General features: G+C 43.0%; 1 protein-coding gene across 4 annotated transcripts in view; it reads left to right on the plus strand.

Annotated features, from left to right (window-relative positions):
* BICRAL (BRD4 interacting chromatin remodeling complex associated protein like) overlaps positions 1-15,653 on the plus strand; it is a 56,680-nt gene that overhangs the window by 17,121 nt on the left and 23,906 nt on the right. Inside the window, exon 1 of one of the 4 annotated variants that reach the window (XM_038761200.1) lies at positions 9,564-9,578. The exons of the other annotated variants lie outside the window; for them this stretch is intronic. The gene's annotated coding sequence lies outside the window, so the exon portion shown is untranslated. Of the gene's footprint in view, positions 1-9,563; positions 9,579-15,653 lie in introns of those variants that run through there. 4 annotated transcript variants of the gene reach the window in all.

Here is a 15,653-nt window from a genome sequence, read left to right on the forward strand (position 1 = left end):
ACTGGACTAAGCGCTTGGGAAGTACAAGTTGGCAACATATAGAGACAGACCTTACCCAACAGTGGGCTCACAGTCTAAAAGCCGTTTTTACACCCCGACTGTGGGATTGGGACCAGTTGTTAAGGCCGAGAACATCCTGGAGTTGAGGGGTTCCGATCACTCTGTAGATTGTGATTATTTTATTTTGTTAATATGTCCAGCTGGATCACTCTGTAGATTGTGATTATTTTATTTTGTTACTATGTCCAGCTGGTTTTCCCAATCAATCAATCGTATTTATGGAGCGCTTACTGTGTGCAGAGCACTGGACTAAGCGCTTGGGAAGTACAAGTTGGCAACATATACAGTCCCTACCCAACAGTGGGCTCACAGTCTAAAAGCGGTTTTTACACCCCAACTGTGGGATTGGGACCAGTTGTTAAGGCCGAAAACATCTCGGAGTTGAGGGGTTCCGATCACTCTGTAGATTGTGATTATTTTATTTTATTAATATGTCCAGCTGGTTTTCCCATTCAATCAATCATATTTACTGAGCGCTTACTGTGTGCAGAGCACTGTACTAAGCGCTTGGGAAGTACAAGTTGGCAATATATAGAGACAGTCCCTACCCAACAGTGGGCTCACAATCTAAAAGCGGTTTTTACACCCCGACTGTGGGATTGGGACCAGTTGTTAAGGCCAAAAACATCCCGGAGTTGAGGGGTTCCGATCACTCTGTAGATTGTGATTATTTTACTTTGTTAATATGTTTCGTTGTCCGGCTCCCCCTTCTAGACTGTGAGCCCACTGTTGGATAGGGACCGTCTCTGGATGTTGCCAACTTGGACTTCCCAAGCGCTTAGTACAGTGCTCTGCACACAGTAAGCGCTCAATAAATACGATTGATTGATTGTGAGCCGCGCGTGGGACGGGGCCCGGATCTGAGCTGGAGATTGTGCGCTCCGCGTGGGACAGGGCCCGGATCTCATCCGATTAGCAGAGAAGCAGCGTGGCTCGGTGGAAAGAGCCCAGGCTTTGGAGGCAGAGGTCATGGGTTCCAATCCCGGCTCCGCCGCTTGTCAGCCGTGTGACTTTGGGCGGGTCACTTCACTTCTCTGGGCTTCAGTTCCCTTGTCTGTAAAATGGGGATTGAGACTGTAAGCCCCCCCGTGAGACAACCTGTTTCATTCATTCATTCAATTGTATTTATTGAGCGCTTACTGTGTGCAGAGCACTGTACTAAAAGCTTGGGAAGTACAAGTTGGCAGCATATAGAGCGGTCCCTACCCGACAGTGGGCTCACAGTCTAGAAGATCACCTTGTAACCTCCGCAGCGCCTAGAACAGTGCTTTGCACATAGTAAGCGCTTAATAAATGCCATCATTATTATTATCTGGTAACCATCCCAGATAGCCCAGCGGTTGGCACCTAGTAAACACTTACATGCCAGGGTTAAGTCAGGGCCAGAAAGAGCAAAATGTTTTTTCTAAGGGAGTTGTTTGCTTCACAACAAACGGGGAAGGAGCCTTCCGGTTCCGTAAATGTTCTGGTTCAGCCTTTTGGGGGTTCTCCTTTCTCGGCAATCTGGGGGTGTGGTCAGCAAGCCACATGTGGCTCTTCCTCATGTGCTCTGCACACAGTAAGCACTCAATAAATACGATTGAATGAATGAATTTGCTTCGTGTCCCACAGTGAAAAGCTAGGTAACATGTTTTTGTGGCTCACCTTTCACCTCAGTTACCTGTGGCCTGTGCCACTTACTCCAGCCTTTTCCGGAACCCATGGGGGCTCTGGCGGAGGAGCTCCCTTCAAAGCCCTACTGAGAGCCCACCTCCTCCAGGAGGCCTTCCCAGACTGAGCCCCCTTTTTCCTCTCCTCCTCCCCATCGCCCCCCCCACCTTACAGCACTTGTATATATTTGTACATATTACTCTATTTTACTTGTACATATTTACTACTCTATTAATGATTTATTTATTTAATTTATTTGTACATATCTATTCTATTTATTTTATTTTGTTAGTATGTTTGGTCTCTGTCTCCCCCTTTTAGACTGTGAGCCCACTGTTGGGTAGGGACTGTCTCTATATGTTGCCAATTTGTACTTCCCAAGCGCTTAGTACAGTGCTCTGCACATAGTAAGCGCTCAATAAATACGATTGATGATGATGATGAGCGTATAGCTATAATTCTGTTTATTCTGATGGTCTTGATGCCTGTCTACATGTTTTGTTGTCTGTCTCCCCCTTCTAAACTGGGAGCCCATGGTTGGCTAGGGACCGTCTCTATATGTTACCGACTTGTGCTTCCCAAGCTCTTAGTACAGTGCTCTGCACACATTAAACGCTCAATAAATACGATTGAATGAATGAGGAGAGGTGGCAGCCTCCAGCCCCTGATTGCCTGCCCACTTTTTGGGCCAAAATTACAGTTTCAATAAAAGGGTACTCCAAAAGTAATAGTCCTGGGTTTCACATACGAGACAACCAGTCATGTGTTATACCACCAAGCATTCCACTGTGAAAGTTCTCTATTCCAAAATAGAAGATTGTTTCTGACAGGTGACCAGGTCAATCTCTGTGTCTTCCTGATGCTAAAGTCCTAGTGTCTGCAAAGTTTGAAAATTGGCTGTAAAGGTTCACTCTCCCTCAGTCCTGTGTCTTAAAGCTGTACAGAGAAAATGAGATTTCCATCTTGGGAAGGTTTGGGGGAATGCAAAGCACTGTACTAAGTACTGAGGGGGTAGCTTATAAAAGAAAAACACAAGGGCCCTGACTTTCAGATGTTTAGAATCGAAAGGAGACAGCGATATATAACCATATCATTAGGTAAAACAGAGTATAAATAACCAAAATAATCAACTTATTTTAAGAAACAGCACAAGATAAAACTCTCGTTCAATAATATATTTAGTGTGTTTGGGCAGGATGTGTTGCACATCGTAACTGAAGTAGTTTCAGTTTTTCGGTAGTGTATTTGGTATAAAGTGCTGTAGTAAGCATTTGTAGAACAAAACAAGCAAGTGACACATTCCCTGCCCACAAGGAGCTTACGAGACAGGCATAAACATAATTACAAATGGAGTAATTAGGATAAATATGCAGTTGAGAGGTGTTGATGTTTTGAAGTCCATAAGTGCCGCAGGTGCTGATGGGTTTACATGACTCTGGATGCTGGGAATTAATCCAGGAAAGCACATTGGAGAAGACTGGCTTTTCAGGAAGAGTTTGATTATGGGGAGGGTCGTGGTGTGTGAGATTTGGGACGGAGGGAGTTCTGAGCTCTGGGGACAGTTTGAGGGAGGGAGGCAGAATTGTAGAGCGGAAGGTATAGGTTAGTTTGGGAAGAGACTGGGTGAAGAAAACAGGGAAGGTAGGGTGAGTTAGTGGAGAGCCATGATGTTAATTTTGAGGAGCTTTTGCTCAGTGTGGAGAGAGACGGGGAACCAGTTGGGGGTTTTGAGAAGTGGAGAGATGTGTGTTGGTCAGTGCTTCAGCTAGATTATCCAGGCAGCAAAGAGAGAAGAGGCTGAAGGCAGGGAGATCAGCAAGAAGGGGAAAGATTAGTCCAGTCCCCATAATAATAGTAAGAATTGTGGTGTTTGTTAAGTGCTTACTATGTGTCAGGCACTGTACTGAGCGCAGGGGTGGATACAAGCAAATCAGGCTGGACAAAGTCCCCGTCTCACATGAGGGGCGCAGTCATAATCCCCATTTTGCAGAGGAGGGAACTGAGGCTCAGAGAAGTTAAATGACTTGTCCAAGGTCACCCAGCAGACAGTTGTCACAATTTCAATCTCCCATATCTCCCAAAGTTTAAACTGTCCTTCACCTTGCCATCCTGAGTAGTATCCGTGTTTTGCCCATCAAAGAAAGCTTGCTTTATAGTCCTCGTATCGTGCTTCAGTTCTTTGTAAAAGACAACTGACGTGTGTGTCTGGGGACCTACCAGCACGAAGTTCCATGAAGTGAGAATATACAGCAGAGACTCTAGCACAGGCCTGGACTTTGGTCTGTAGGGTTAATCTTTGGGATTGTTTTGGGTTAGTGCCAAGCAGACCCAAGCTCCTCCAGGGAGTGAGGCCTGACTCATTTCCAGGTAGTCCCACTGGAAGGAGCAAACTGGGGAGAGTGAAGAAACTAGCCTGAAAAAAGTGCAGGTTGGTTTGAGAAATAAGGCGATTAGCATTAGGATTTTGAATTTTGCCACTACTGTCCACCTTCATTTTTTTTTCCTCGTCTTTGGGACTGAGGTGACAAAACGATTCTTTCCGTCAATCACTAATGTGATTCAGTGGTGGAATGAGAAGCAGTGCGGCCTAATGGAAAGAACAAGGGCTTGGGAATCAGAGGGCCTGGGGTCTAATCCCGGCTCTGTGCTTCAGTTACCTCATCTGTAAAATAGGGATTAAGACTGTGGTACCTGTGTGGGATATGGACTGGTTCCAATCTGATTAGTTTGTATCTACCCTCAGGGTTTAGTTCAGTGCCTGGCACATAGTAAGCACTTAGCAACTACCACTAAAAAAAATGGGATTGGGGCCACATAACGAAAAAGCCAGGAGGTGGGCGAGGGATGCCATTTCCTCTGTTACTGCCACCTTCTTCCACTCATCTGTTACCCAGCTTTATTAAGTCTGCTGTGCATGGGTGGCGGAGGACGGCATCAACTCTGACCACGTCAGAACTTGTCTGTCTGGGCATCGACACGTTTCTGGACTGCCCAAATTGGCGGGCTTCCAGCTTCGCTGGAGTTTCTCATCAGTGGCCTAGAAGGCCCAATTCAATCGTAGTGATGATGGCAGCCGCAGGAGCCATGTTTTTTGCCATTAAAAAGAGGGAGAAAGATTAATCCGTCTCCCGGGATTTCTCCCCCGTCACCTTCCCTGAAAGTGGGACTCTAAATTCCACCTCAGGTCTTTCAGTCGGTAAAGAGTGTGACTGCTTTGTTTTTCAGAATAGAGCCACACTCAAAGCATTCTTGTATCAGTAACAAAGTACAGAGCCAATTTTTAATCTTTCAAAGAGAAAGCCAGAAATGCAGTGAACTGATTGACTAGTACCTTCTATATTAGACTAGTCCGGCTATTGGTCCAGTGGAATCAGGAGAGCTGGGTTCTGAGCCTGGTAGTGCAAAAAAAGGGAATGTCTGCTGGGGCCGGCGGTGATAGAACCGTCCGTCGTAAGCGTCAGGCAAGCCTCGGTCCAGTCACAGGGCTCCTCGGCCGAGAATCTGCAGGAGGAAATTATAATAGCGCCGGCGGTTTGCTCAGTCAACCCTCTCATCCCTGTGAATCAGATTCCGGTCTGGGCAGTGGGAACCACGAGCGAGTAGGCGGGTGCCGGCGTTCAGCAGCCAGCTGCCATCAGCGGCGAAGTCTCTGCCTGAAAAGTCACCTCCGCTGTTCCGGGGGGTGGACGGACCCAGCAGGAATCCCGAAAAATAGTGGGTTGCTAATGGGCGGTAAAGGTCACAGCAACCCCCAAAGTGCAGGTTCTCTGGTTCTGAAGTCGTAACCAATCAATCAGTGGTATGTTTTGAGCGTTTACTGTTTGCAGAGCACTATACAATCAATTAGTGATATTCATTAGGCATTTGGTCTGTGCAGAGCATAAGCACCAAGTGCCTGGAAGAGAGTACAATACAACTGAGTTAGCAGGCACGTTCCCTGCCCAAAACAAGATTACAGTTTAGAGGTAAAGACAGATGTTCACATTAATTTTAATTCAAAGCACTTGGGAAAGTACAATACAATAGTTGCCCATAAGGAACTTATTTAGTCTTAGAGCAACGGACATTGCAGTATATAAATTCTGGATGCGCACATAACCATCATCATATAGTAGTATAGTCAAATTAAGTAGCATCGAAACAATGATTGACATTTTAATTCTCACTCCCCCTAACCAATACATTATGGTAATATTCAGACATTTAATATTCATTATTTAGTTCCCGGTGTTTGAGCTCTGTAGAGGAAGAATTTATAAAAATCTAGTTAACTATTTTATACGTAAAAAGGGAAATCATTGCTTCTTCCCTTCTATAATGCTACTTAGAGTTGGAAATATTTTTAGGAATAAGCAAATTGTAAAGGTCCAAAAATGAGACAATTGCTTGGTTTTTTTATTTGCCTAGGAGATCTGTAATGATAATGTATACAGAACATTAGGGAGGAACATGAGAGAATGTTTAATTGTTGAAAAATTACCCTGTAGGGGTTTTGATGTTTTTTTCTTAATCGCAAGTAAATCATAATAATAATAATGATGATGGTATTTGTTAAGCGCTTACTACATGCAAAGCACTGTTCTAAGCGCTGGGGGGATACAAGGTGATCAGGTTGTCCCATGTGGGACTCACAGTCTTAATCCGCATTTTACAGATGGGGGAACTGAGGCACAGGGAAGTGAAGTGACTTGCCCAGAGTCACACAGCTGACAATTGGTGGAGCCGGGATTTGAATCCATGACGTCTGACTCCAAAGCCCGGGCTCTTTCCACTGAGCCACGCTGCTTCTCCCGTTTTTCCCCACATTGCTTTGGTATATAACTTTAGGCATTTGAATTTTTCACTGGGCCCAAATCATATGACATTATCAGTTGTTTCCATTGCATGCAACTTGAACTGTCCACGTTTTTCCCAACCCCACGTCTCTTTGCACCAACTTGTGGATCATGCTGTATCCAGACGGTCATGCTTTATGGGATGATCATTTCTTAATCCTTCAATAGCATGCTCTATCCAAACTGTGTAACGGAAACATGCGTTAGAGAACTGGCCGCACATATCCGTGCCTCCCGGCTGATGTGGGAGTTTGCGGATTTGCAAACTGTTCTTGAGCAGTGCTGGCAACCCTGGGCTCCGGGCCTATTCACTTTGCTATCAACTCTGCCTGTGTGTATTCATTCATTCAGTCAGTTGTATTTGTTGAGCGCTTACTGTGGGCGGAGAACTGTAGGAAGCGCTTGGGAGAGTAAAATACAACAATAAGCAGCCACATTCCCTGCCTACAACAAGCTTACAGTCTAGAGGGAGAGACTGACATTAATATAAATAAATTACAGATCTGTACAAAAGTGCCGTGGGGCTGGGGTGGGGGAATGAATGAAGGGGGCAAGTTAGAGTGACGCAGAAGGGAGAGGGAGAAGAGGAAAGGAGGGCTTAGGGAAGGCCTCTTGGAGGAGATGTGCCCTCAATAAGGCTTTGAAGGGCAAGAGAGTAATTGTCCGATATGAAACAGGAGAACATTTCAGGCCACACGTAAGAGGTCTGCAGTGAGGTAGAATAGGTCAAGAAACAATAAGAAGGTTAGCAATAGAGGAGCAAAGTGTGCATGCTGGGTTGTAGGAGAGTGGTGAGGTAGGAGGGGGCAAGGTGAATTTATTTTATTTATTTATTTATTTATTTTACCTGTACATATCTATTCTATTTATTTTATTTTGTTAATATGTTTGGTTTTGTTCTCTGTCTCCCCTTTCTAGACTGTGAGCCCACTGTTGGGTAGGGACTGTCTCTATATGTTGCCAACTTGTACTTCCCAAGCGCTTAGTACAGTGCTCTGCACGCAGTAAGCGCTCAATAAATACGATTCATGATGATGATGATGATGAATGAGTGCTTTAAAGCCGATGGTGAGGAGTTTCTGTTTGATGCGGAGGTGGATGTGCAACCACTGGAGGTTCTTGAGGAGTGGGAAAACATGGACTGAACGTTTTTGTAGAAAAGTGATCCAGGCAGCAGAGTGAAGTATGGACTGGAGTGGGGAGAGACAGGAGGCAGGGAGGTCAGCGAGGAGGCTAATACAGTAATCAAGGAGGGATAGGATAAGTGCTTGAATTAACATGATAGCAGTTGGGATGGAGAGGAAAGGACGGATTTTGTAATGCGAAGATTGAACTGACAGGATTTAGTGATTGAATATGTGGGTTGATTGAGAGGAGTCAAGGATAACACTAAGTTTACAGGCCTGGGAGACAGGAAGGATGGTGATGCTGTCCACGGTGTTGGGAAGGTCATGGGGAGGACAGGGTTTGGACGGGAAGAGGAGTCCTGTTTTGGACATGTTAAGTGTTGAGGTGATTGCAGGACATCCAAGTAGAGATGTCTTGAAGGCAGGAGGAAATGCGAGACTGCAGAGAGGGAAAGAAATCAGGGCTGGAGATGTAGATTTGGGAATCAGCCGCATAGAGGTGGTAGTTAAAGCGATGGGAGCAAATGAGTTCTCCAAGGAAGTGGGTGAAGATGGAGAATAGAAGGTTCAGGAGAACTGAACCTTGAGGGACCTCCTCAGAGGGAGTGGCAGGCAGAAAAAGACTGGGAATGAGTGACCAGAGAGTTGGGAGGAGAATCAGAAGACAATTTCAGTGAAGCTGAGGTTGGATAATGTTTCCAGGAGAAGGAGGTGGTCGACAGTGTTGAAAGCAGCTGAGAGGCTGAGAAGGATTTAGGATGGAATAGAGGCCGTTTGATTTGGCAAGAAGGGGATCACTTGTGACCTTCGAGAGGGTGGTTTCTGTGGTGTGAAGGGGACAGAAACCAGATTGGAAGGGGTCAAGGAGAGAGTTGGAGGAGAGCAACTTGAGACAGCGGGTGTAGACAACTTGTTCAAGAAGTTTGGAGAGGACTGGTAGGAGGGAGATGGGACGATAACTGGAGGGAGCCATGGGGTCAAGGGAAGTTTTGTTTTTTTAGGATAGGGGAGAAACATGAGCAAGTTTGAAAGCAGTGGGGAAGAAGCCATTGGAGAGCAAACAGTTGAAGATGGCAGTCAGGGAGGGAAGAAGGGAAGGGGCAATTGTTTCGATAAGATGCAAAGGGATGGGGTCAGATGTGCAGATGGAGGGGGTGGATTTTGAGAGAAGGCAGGAGGTCTCTTGAGATACTGCTGGGAAGGAAGGGACTGTTGAAGGGGCAGGAGGAGGGAGAGACTGGAGAGGAGCAGAGCAGATTTTTAGGGAGATCGTGCCTGATAGTTTACATTTTTTTTTTTTAATAAAGTAGGTAGTCAGGTCATTAGGGGCAAGGGATGAGGGAGGGTGGGACTGGGGGGATTGAGAAGGGAGTCAAAAGTCCGGAACAACTGGTGAAGGCGACGGGCACGGGTGTCAATAAGGATGGAGAGGTAATTTTACTAGGCACAGGAGAGGGCAGAGTTAAAGCACGCCAGACTGAACTTGAGGTGGATGAGGTCAGCCAGGTATCTAGATTTCCACCAGCAGCGGCTCGTGCACAGGAGTGAAGGAAGAGGACCGTGGAGGTGATCCAGGGCTATGGGTTAGTGGTTCGAGATCGCCGGAGGGATGGGGAGCGTTATTTAATAATAATAATAATAATAATGATGGCATTTATTAAGCACTTACTATGTGCAAAGCACTGTTCTAAGCACTGGGGAGGTACAAGGTGATCAGGTTGTCCCATGGAGGGCTCACAGTCGTAATCCCCATTTTACAGATGAGGGAACTGAGGCTCAGAGAAGTGAAGTGACTTGCCCAAGGTCACACAGCAGACCTGTGGTGGAGCCAGGATTTGAACCCATGACCTCTGACTCCAAAGCCCGTGCTCTTTCCACTGAGCCACGCTGCTTCTCAGTAGAGAGGGTAAGCATAGGTTTTCAAATTTCATCCACACGGCTACTCTTAAAAAAATTTAGGTCAGGGATATCTATCTACCTTATTTATCCTATTACAGCTACATCAGAGATCTTATTTGCGTAATGTAATGGTCTTTCAACAGGATCCAAATATGAGTCAAACGGTGACTGTTTTAGCGTAGCACTTGGTAGCAGTGAGGTGCTGTGAGTCATACTCTTCATTTTTAAAAGTATTTTGATTGGAAAAGGGAAGTGAAACAGCCACTGACTGGACTGAACACAGTGCAGTGTGGTTGATGTTGAAGATCTTCTGATGCTTTGGAGAAGTTATCTTGTCAACTTACTGCAGAGTAATGCTAAAGGTTTGATATAATTTTTCATTACACAGGGTGGCCCCTTGAAAATCAGAAACTCCTGACTGCAGATTTGCTTTTAAAGGTTTCTATGGGATGCGGTGCTAGGTTAAATTCAGGCCAAAGGGGGAAAAAAACAACATGTCAAAAGAAGTAACTTTCATTTTTTTGATTTGCTACAGGAAATGGAACCTGTTAAGGGTAACCATATGGCAAATTTGAAAACATTCTAATTGGAGACGTCTTTAATTCAGCCATTCCCACCCTATCAGCATCTATAAGCTTTGGCAAAACCTTCCCTTGCAAATCTGGGGGAATTCAACTTTCTTTTTTAACTCCAACTACTTCATTGCAGTTGTCTACTTGGAGGCGGTGTAGGCTTTTCAGGGAAGCCTACAGGGATTTCAGGGATTTCCAAAATTTTGCCGTACCTGCCGCACAGGTTGACTAACAGCCAGGGGCATCTGGGGGTACCCCCAGGGTGCATATTGAATTTTCAAAGCAGGTCAACTCTTTCAGAAGGAGCAATTTCATTGAATTTTTACAAATATAAATGGCTAAGCCAGTCTATCTTATTGGGCTAGTTTTTTGTAAATTTTGATTTCAGAATAATTAGCTGATGTTACTTCTGAGCACTTTAAAAACGAATTGCCAACAATTTTGTCCATTTTTGTGCAGTATCTTAGAAGGGTTATACCCCAATTTTAAAATAAAACAAATTTCCAGACAAATTTTTGTTTTGTTTATAGCCCAAAGTGATTGGAAATGATGATTTGATTAAAAACTAACTTTTCTGACAAAAGTAAAATTTGGAAATCATTAGAGAAATTATCACTTGGTTTTTAAAACACGGTTGCTTGTTGATTAGGAGTAATTTTTAGAAGATGGGGGAAGTTGAATTTGTCATTCATGCTGTGGTTGCCTTGGCTTCATACCTTAGAATGATAATGATGTATGTTGTAATAGGCTGAAGTGTAATTTTTTTAAGGTTCAGTGATCTTTTACCAAGGTTGATAAACAACTGGTGTAACTTTTTAAACTCGTCAGAGAATTAAAAAATAATAAAAATGTATTTCCTCAGATCTGGTGGCTTCTATTTTAATTCCTAACAAAACTCTTGGCACTGACTATTGATGAATAAGAAGTTTTCATTATCAGTGAAAAGAAGTCAATGAAACAGATTAAACAGATTAATTTAAATTAAATTTTAAATTTAAAGTAATTTCAAACTGACACGTGGGAAAGACTGCAATATAAAGGATAATTATGTTTCTCACACTGATCATATTGCACATTTCTAATTATTTTAGCTCTTGCTTTGTTTTAGAAATACACTAAATTCTCACTAGTACATATCGGACCTTTACCCTAGAATATTTCTTCTTCTCCAAATTTATGTAGAATCGTAGGGATAGATGTTTGTTTTTTAAAAAGTTCTCCCAAATTCCTAAAAGATAAAGATTCATAGGGAAAAAAGGAACCTCTCTTTCCTAACCCATTTGTTTCTGATTTTTCAGTTTTTAGGGAATATTGTAAATTAAACATTTACTTTTTCCTTTGGTTTACCAAAACCTACACCGGTTATTTTGTAACATACTTTCTTTTCACTTGTGTAACTTTTACGTGAAGGATTTCAGAAATGGAATACCTGAAAAATTTATATAGAAAGACAATAGGCTATCAGTACAGATAGAAAAATATTATTAGCTGGAAATTTAAAATGAATTTGGACTTTTAAAAAAATCAGCCTCAGAGGAAAACATTCTTTACCTTTTAATATAAATTTTTCACGTGTTAATCTAATTAGTCTCCCAGAGTTTGTGTAATCAGTCATTTTTATGGTTTTTTTTAAGCACTTACTATGTGCCAGGCTCTGCACTAAGCACTGAGGTAGGTACAAGCTAATCAAATTGAACACAGTTCATGTCCCACAAGGGGCTTACAGTGTAAATTCCCATTCTCAGTTTTAATTAGGTGTTATATGAATTGGTGAAATGCATCAGATTATTTAAGAAGCTAAGAAATTTGAAATAAAAGCTGCCATTTGATGGTGACTTTTGACTTTGGTTCAACTTTCTGTTGTAAAATCCACTCCCCCCCCCTTTTTTTTTAAGGAAACAAGGTATAAGATAAATCTAGCCATTCCGTAAAAAGTCAACTCAGAGCTTGCGTTTTAGCACTGTGTATAATTTAATATAAGATCTACTGCCTTAGGATCGAGGCATTTATTATTTTTATTGAAGTATTCCACCCAGCACCCTACTGAGGTAAGCCATCATATTTTTATTTGAGGCAATTGAAGCACAAAGAGGTTAAAGGACTCGGAACTAGGACAAAAATTAATGAGCTATGAATAACTATCCAATAGTCTATACCTGCATCATTACTAGGCTGGAAAAAAAATAGTGTGATGGCTATGAGAGTAGATAGCCTATTATACTGCCAGCAAACCTAATTCTTTAGTGACAGAGAGGACTTGATATTTGGTAAATTCTCCTGCTAAATTATTAATCTCTTTATATAAATACATTTTAATTTAATCAGTATTTATTGAGCACTTACTGTATGCAGAGCACTATACTGAGTCCAATCAGTCAATGTTTATTGAGCGCTTACTGTGTGCTAATCACTTGAAAAGTACAGTGTATTTGAGTTGATAGGCCCCTTCCCCACAAAGACCTTACAGTCTACAGGAGTAAACAGACATGAAAATATATTATAGATAGGGAAAATAGTAGAGTTTAAGGCTATTAACTCAAGTGCTCTAGGGCAGAGGTGAGTATCAAAGTGCACAGGTGAGCAAGGTAGAGTAGCAGATAGAGGAGATAGAGGTCGGTGCTTAGAGGAGCTGATTGTGTGGATTGGGTTGTATAGATAAGCAAGGTAAGGTGGGAGGGAGGGAGCTGATTGTGTTCCTTAAAGCCAGCCCTTGACACACAGTAAGCGTTTAACAAATACCATTAAAACCGATGGTGAGGAGTTTCTGTTGAATGCAGAGGTGGATGGGCAACCATTGGAGGTTTTTGAAGAGTAGAGTGATATGGACTGAACGGTTTTTCAGAAAAATGATCCAGGCAGCAGAGTGAGGTATGGATCGAAGAGGAGAGAGACAGGAGGCAGGGAGGTCAGCGAGGAGGCTGTTGTACTAACCAAGGCGGGAATTATGTCCTTGAATCCCTGCCCACAAAAAGCTTACAATCTAGGAAGGTTGAGACATACAATATGAATTTTCAAATCAAATGGGCAAGAACATGTTGCCTTTAAAATCAGCCTTCTGCCCTATTGCTACACTGGCTGAGTAAAGTGTATTATTTTGGATGCTGAGAATGGTTTGTACTTCGCCATGATACGTTCTTTCAAAATCACCTTCAGGACTTTGGGCCAGAGAGGGCCTGTGCAAACTTCAGTGGGATCTTTTTTATTTGAAACCAAAAATAAAACCCAGAAAACTTATTCCTGAAGAAAGAATCACAGTTGCATTGATAGGCCCAGAAGTGGCTTATTTATCTCTTCAAGATCTCCCTTATGTTCAGTTTTCAGCAGATACTAATACTAATGGCATTTATTAAGTGCGTACTATGTGCAAAGCACTCGTAATATGGTTTTTCAGTGGAGAAAGAAGCCATTGTTAAGGGACTTCTCCAAAATTCTGGAGTTTTGTCTTTAGTTCTAGATTTTTAGATTCTGCAAGCTAACACTCTAGAACCCTGAAATTCTTCTACTTGAAATACCATGGTAAATATATTTTTGCTTGTTGAGATTCTTCGACTAAAGTTCACCTGATTTTAATTATTTTTATAGTAATGACTGTGTATTAAGTACTTACTAAGTGCTAAATATTGGGATAGATGTAAGACACAGCCCTTGTCCCTCATGGCTTACAGCCAAAAGGGAAAGAACGGGCATCTTATTTTACAGATGGGGAAATAGGTACAGAGATTAAGTGACTTTCCCAAAGTCCATACAGCTGGCAAGAGCTGGGGCTAGAACCCAAGTCTTCTGCTCCCAGGCCCAGGCTCTTTCCACAGGCCGTTGAAAACGTTACAGACAGGGCTAGTTGTCTCTTTCGATCGTAAGGTTTTAATAGGAATTTATATCATTAGAATGGTATTTATCGAGTGCTTAACTGTGTGCAGAGCACTATACCCACGACTTGGAAGAGTTCAATATAACAGAGTTGGTAGATGCGACCCCTGCCCCAATGAGCGTACAGTCTAGAGGGGGATACAGACTTTAAATAAATAAATTACGGATATGTGCAGAAGTACTGTTGGGGCGGAGGGTGAGGTGAATATCAAGTACTTAAAGGGTACACATTAAAGTGCGTAGTTGACACAAGGGAGAGGGAGTCGGGGAAAAGAGGGTTTAATCGGGGAAGGCCTCTTGGAGGAGACGTGATATAAGGCTTAGAAGCTGGGGAGAGTGGAGGTCTGGTGTATGTGGAGAGGGAGGGAGTACCAGACCAGAGGGAGGATGTAGGAAAGGGGTCCTCACTGAGATAGACGAGATCAAAACACAGTGAATAAACTGACCCCAGAGTAAAATGAGCATGCTGGATTGTGGTAGGAGTTCAGTGAGGTAAGGTAGGAGCGAGCAAGCTCATTGAGTGCTTTAAAGCCGATGGTAAGGAGTTTTTTGTTTTTTGATGTGGAGGTGGATGGGCAACCACCGGACGTTCTTGAGGAGTGGGGAAATGTGGACTGAATTTTTAAAAAAAATCTGTAATCTGACAACTGTTAGAATGATAAACTCATTGAGACTGAAACCATGTTATTGCAGGTTGTATTCATGTAGTGGAAATATTCAGGTGTCTTGTGGGATATTTTAAAGGAAATTTTTCAGAGGACAAGTTCGTATTCACCTCAAATTCACACATGGCAAATCTAATCTAACCAACCTAAATGATTTGGGAGCCACCACTAGTTAAGGTGACCAGAATTGTGGGGTCCCAGTGGATCAGGGCAGGTCAGGAAATGGGGAGAGGAACAGAAAGTGGGGAGGGAATAGTGGGGCCTAAACCTTCCTGCCAATGATCCCCACCACTGCCCAGTACCAGTACTTTTTGTTGGGGCCAAGGCGGTAGCAGTTGAGCCGCCCGATTGTGTCAAAACTGAGGGTTTTAATTCCACCACCCCAGCAGCAAAAAGGGCCCCAATGGACAAACTCCCCAAATGAGATTGTTCCACTTTACCGCTAGTCCCGTTCCGAATTTGTGGTGGAAACACTGGCGGCCACACATTCAACTGTTAGGGCAGACCTGGAACTCAGGCTAACTCTTGGTCAGATTTCACAGAACTAAAACCCCATCTGCACACACTCAACCTAACATTCTTTTAGGACGAATTATGACAAAAGCTTTCGTCTCCCGAACCCCCAAGTTCTTCTGTAAAAATGGAACTTGGGTCCTCACAGAACCTCTTTTTAAGGAATAGTCATGTTTTAGTATTCATGCGTACCTGCACAATAGTTCTCCCAGTATCATGTCTGCTGCATCTAGGCAGGCTTGCATTATTGAAATAATGTTCCCTAATGTTCCTGTGGTAATTTAGCAAAAATGCAGAGCAAAACCATACATTCTGGCAGAGCTGAGTATATTATAAATGAAATTTCAGTATAACGTGGTTGGAGTAGTGAGAACCATTTTATAGTCAAAAAAACCCCAGCTAGAATACTGTCAGATTAATCATGTTGAAAAACGCATGGGATTATTTTCTAATATAAATCCCTTA

This window comes from Tachyglossus aculeatus, chromosome 19 (genome assembly GCF_015852505.1).
Source record: "Tachyglossus aculeatus isolate mTacAcu1 chromosome 19, mTacAcu1.pri, whole genome shotgun sequence".
In the NCBI taxonomy this organism is placed as follows: Eukaryota; Metazoa; Chordata; class Mammalia; order Monotremata; family Tachyglossidae; genus Tachyglossus; species Tachyglossus aculeatus.